This window comes from Apium graveolens, chromosome 9, assembly GCF_009905375.1.
Source record: "Apium graveolens cultivar Ventura chromosome 9, ASM990537v1, whole genome shotgun sequence".
In the NCBI taxonomy this organism is placed as follows: domain Eukaryota; kingdom Viridiplantae; phylum Streptophyta; class Magnoliopsida; order Apiales; family Apiaceae; genus Apium; species Apium graveolens.
This window is the reverse complement of record NC_133655.1, coordinates 45,400,146-45,405,313: the sequence shown is the minus strand read 5'-3', so window position 1 is coordinate 45,405,313 and position 5,168 is coordinate 45,400,146. Positions and strand designations below refer to the sequence as shown.

The window sequence follows — 5,168 nt, the reverse complement described above, 5'->3', positions numbered from 1 at the left end:
TGTGGATTTCCGGGAAAAATCAAAGTGTTCGGAATTGGATTCTGACGATCTTTACATACACTTATATACCACATAGAGTACTAATAATATCCCATAAGATCAATAACAGAACCCCTACATAGCGTGGCATGAAAAGTTTTCTCGTTCAGCAAAAACACTATTCATAAGGGTTTCAAAATTTCTCAAAAATTGGGGTTATTACATAAATTTTTGGAAATTAAAAGTAATTTTTGAAATTCAAAAATGAATTTTGAATTAATTTTTAAAAGAAATTCACAGAAACAGTTTTATTTTTCGGATTTTAGAGTAGGGAAGAGCAAAACCCCTTTAGTGAAGAACAGCTGCCGGAAAAGCTTTGAAGGTCACCGCAATCTAGAAATTTTTCCAAAAACCGGCGAACCTTCCGGCTGGAATCCGGCAGCCCGGATTTTCCCAAATTGGCATGGTTTCTTCTGTTTTTTCCAACCAAAATCCATTATAAACTTGCCAACAGTCTTTATAGATCAATCACACTAACAACCGGTACTAGGATCATCAAATCCGACGAAAACTCGGGGCTAGCCGGCAAGCTCGAACAAATTTCCGGCAAAGTATCAAAATACGATCAAAATCACAGTTTTATATATGAATTTAAAGCTTAGATCATTCCATATATATTCCTAGGATCAAAACTGTCAACTAATTCAAGAAAAATCCAGAAATTTGAAAAATAAAAACTAAAAATTTCAAGAACTCGACATAATTACTCCTGAGGTTATAATCATCGATTATATATATCAATCGATTGCAAATCATGTAATAAATCTTATTCAAACATCAATATTAACGAACAATTCAAGAATCAAAAATCCCTAATTCGGGTCAAGAACCCTAAAATTGAAATTTAAAAACTACAAATTTAAGCATGAAATTGATGGTATAATTAGAAAATAGAGATCATGCGCTTCAATTTGGTTACCTATAAGCTCGATTTGGACCACAGAATCACCCCCAAATCTGCTTTGATCTCCAAGAACAAATCAAAAACCCTAACCCTAATTCTTGGGAGAAAATCTGATTTTTGATATTTTTTTTCTAATTTTTGTATAATTAAATAATAAATAAATATTAACTAAATGCTATTTATACTTATGGAATATTTGTTCATGTTGGATCGTATTGGATCGATAAATTAGTTACTTAGCTGCTAAGTAACTGCAAAAACGATCTGATTTTATACCCGTATTGGATAATTATCCAAACCGAGCTTTTTATAAAACACTTTATACTAAAATAATGTAATATTATCCCGTCTTTCGAGAATACGAGTTTTGTTGCTTTATCGAAATGATTATCTTATCAAAAAATTTGCGTCAGGCCGCACCCGAGTCAAATCGTAATCTGGATCGAAGAGATTCGGGTTGTAAAAATGTAAAAACGGTTGAAATTGGACAATTCCCGGCTTTATAAAATATTTTGTAATTATTCAGAAAATAATTAATAAATTCGTGAATCATTATAAAATTATATAACACTCCAAAAATTACCAGAAAAATACCTTAACTATCTATATTTTATTCTGGACATATCAAAATTAACATACTCAAATATTATTATATACAAACATCCAAATATTATTATCAATCATCAGATAATTCACCAAAAATTCATATTATAATCACATAATAATCATTTATTGATAAAGATAATTATACTCTCTGTCCTGGATGTTACAACACAACCCAAAAGAAACTCTTCTAAAGGCAAAAGTACTGAACGGATAAGTGAAGGTAGTCCTTTCTTGATCTTCTGGAGCGATACAAATCTGATTATAACCCGAATAGCCATCCAGAATACAGTAGTACTCATGTCCAGCCAACCTGTCAAGCATCTGATCAATAAAAGGAAGAGGGAAGTGATCTTACCTTGTGGCTTTTTTCAGCTTCATATAAATTATGTAAACTCTCCACCCCGTGACTGTTCGAGTAGGAATGAGCTCATTCTTTTCATTAGAAACAACTGTGATGCCCCCTTTCTTCGGGACACACTGAACTGGACTCAACCAAGAACTGTCAGAAATAGGATAGATAATCCCTGCATCTAACCACTTTAGAATTTCCTTCTTCACAACCTCTTTCATTATCGAATTAAGCCTTCTTTTTGCTCAATAGTTGGCTTCCTTCCTTCCTCTAGCAAAATTTTATGCATGCAATAAGAAGGGTTGATTCCCTTAATATCTGCTATAGTCCATCCAATTACCAATTTAAACTCTCTCAGAACTCTCAAGAGCTTTTCCTCATTACTACCTGAAAGGTCAGATGCAATAATAACAGGCAAAGTAGATGCATCACTTAAAAAAGCATACCTTAATTGTTCAGGTAATGGTTTAAGCTCGAGTGTAGGAGCTTCCTCAATAGATGGCTTGAGGCGCTTTGGAGACTTTTTCAGCTCCTCCAATCCAAGAGATTCAAAAGGCATATCCATCCTTCGCTTCCAAGGAGAAGCATTCAAATACTGCAATTGTCCATCCCCTCTGTCATCTTCACTATCTGAATTCCCCAACAAGGCCTTCTCTAAGGCATCGAACCTTAGCTTTTGATCAAGTTCTGAAGTAACCACAGAATCGACCAATTCCACTTTTAAGCACTCCTCATTATCAGTAGGGAATTTCATGGCATTGAATATATTGAACATCACATCCTGATCCAGCACTCGCATAGTGAGCTCACCCTATTGAACATTAATCAAGGTTCGTCCAGTAGCCAAGAATGGTCTTCCCAAGATTATGGGAATCTTCTTATCCTCCTCGAAATCAAGAATTACAAAATTAGTAAGAAAGATAAGTTTGTCCACCTTGACCAAGACATCCTCCACAATGCCTCGTGGATATGTAATGGAATGATCGGCCAACTGCAAAGACATATAAGTAGGCTTTGGATCAAGTAAATCCAACTTCTTGAAGACAGAAAAAGGCATCAGATTGATGCTAGCTCCCAAATCACGTAAACACTTGTCAAACGATAAGTTTCCAATAGTACAAGGAATAGTAAAGCTTCCAGGATCTTTTAGCTTTGGAGGCAACTTCTGTTGCAGCACAGCACTGTATTTCTCCGTTAGAGCAAGTGCCTCTAAGTCATCGAGCTTCACTTTTTGAGAGAGAATACCTTTCATAAACTTTGCATAGCTAGGCATCTGTTCAAGAGCTTCAGCGAAAGGTATGTTGATATGAAGTTTCTTGAACAGCTCCGGAAACTTCGCAAACTGCATATCAAACTTTTGCTTTTACAGCCTCTTAGGAAAAGGCGGTGGAGGATATATTTATTTCTCCCCTGTATTACCCTCAGGAGGAGTGTGTTCCACAGTTTTCTTCCTTGTTTCCACTTCTACCTCCTTCTGCACTTCTTCTTCAGCCATAACTTCATCTTTCGAAAATTGAGCTTTTTATTGATTTGCAACCTTCCCAGACCTCAATGTAATTGCCTAAACCTGCTCTTTTGCTTCCTTCTTTCCTAGAACTTCTGTGTCACTTGGTAGTGTACCCGGTTGATGATTCAACAAGGTATTGGCAATATGACCAATTTGATTCTCCAAGGTCTTGATAGACACCGCTTGGCTCTTGCACATGAGCCTCAACTCCTCTAATTCAGATTTTTCATTATATTATTGTAGCTGGAGTATTGTCTAGGTGCATATTGCGGTTGCTGAAAACCAGAAGGGTTGTATTGCTTTGCTGCATACTGTTGATAAGGCTGATGTACCGCATTCTGAGTGTTGCTCCAGCTGAAGTTAGGATGATTGCGGTTGTTGGGATGATAGGTGGCTGGAAATGGGTGTTGCGACCTCTGAAAGTTGCTCATGAAGTGAGCGGATTCACTAGAAATAGCACACTGCTCCGTCTCATGCGCACCAGCACAAAGCTCACAAACACTAGTGATTTGATTCACTCCATAATTCGCCAATGAATCCACCTTCATCATCAAAGCCTTAAGCTGAGCAGCTATAGCAGTAGCTGCATCTTCCTCCATAATTCCTTCTATATTTCCTTCATTTAGTCTCTGAGAAGGGTTCTGGTATTCATTAGCAGCCATCAGTTCAATCAGCTCATAAGCTTTATCATTGCTCTTAGCCCATAAGGCTCCACCTGATGCTGCATCAAGCATGGGTCTAGACTGTGCTCACAAGCCATTATAAAAGCAATTGATAATCATCCAATCAGGCATCCCATGATGAGGACACTTTCTAAGCATCTCCTTATAACGATCCCAAGCTTCATACAAAGACTCTCCTGATTGCTGCACAAATTGAGTAAGAGCATTCCTGATTACAGCAATCTTCGCCATAGGAAAGAACTTAGTAAGAAACTTTTGAGCAAGGTCTTCCCACTTAGTGATAGATCCTGGTGGTAGAGAATGCAACCAAAACTTAGCTTTATCCCTCAGATTGAATAGGAAAAGCCTTAGCTTAATAGCATCTTAAGACACATTGTTGAATTTTAAAGTATCGCAAATCTCGATAAAATCTCTAATATATATGTTGGGATCTTCCGCCGGAGAACTCCCAAACTGAACCGAGTTCTGCACCATCTAAATCGTGCTAGCTTTGATCTCAAAAGTGTTAGCCGCGATGGCTGGTCTGACAATGCTAGACTGAATATCATTGATCTTTGGCTGAGAGTAGTCCATTAAAGCCTTTGTATTCGCTTCTGGTTCACTCATTGCAATAAGAACTTCTTCTTCAACTTTCTCCTCTTCTACAAGAACTTCTTCCTCTACTTTATCCAGTGTTCTCTTACGAGATTGAGAACGCATTAGCATACACGCTCCCTAGAGTACCTGAAAAAGCAATAAACAAACAAGTAAAATATCCGAGTCAGTGAACTTTAAAGACCTCTAATGTCAAGCACATAAACTAAAATTAAACCACGAGTCCCCGGCAGCGGCTCCAAAAACTTATTAGGGAGAAATCACGCGCTAATAATACACACAAGTATACGCATTTGCAAATAATATAAAATTATTTCTAGTTCATTCCCACAGAGACTCTTTTAAGATTAACTTCAATTTATGCACTTATGCAACAATGGTATGGTTATTATCCAATGCTAATATGATAACAAGTAGAGATTGTTTATAAATACGATATTTTACTAACTAATATTAACCAAGAGAATTAAGGTTGAATTACTTATA

At 36.7% G+C, this 5,168-nt stretch overlaps 1 non-coding gene across 1 annotated transcript; it reads left to right on the top strand.

Annotated features, from left to right (window-relative positions):
* The first annotated feature begins 4,197 nt into the window (after positions 1-4,197).
* On the top strand, positions 4,198-4,304 carry LOC141688379 (small nucleolar RNA R71). The gene has a single exon (XR_012561824.1). It is a non-coding gene; the product is annotated as a small nucleolar RNA R71 (small nucleolar RNA).
* The last annotated feature ends 864 nt before the right edge of the window (positions 4,305-5,168 follow it).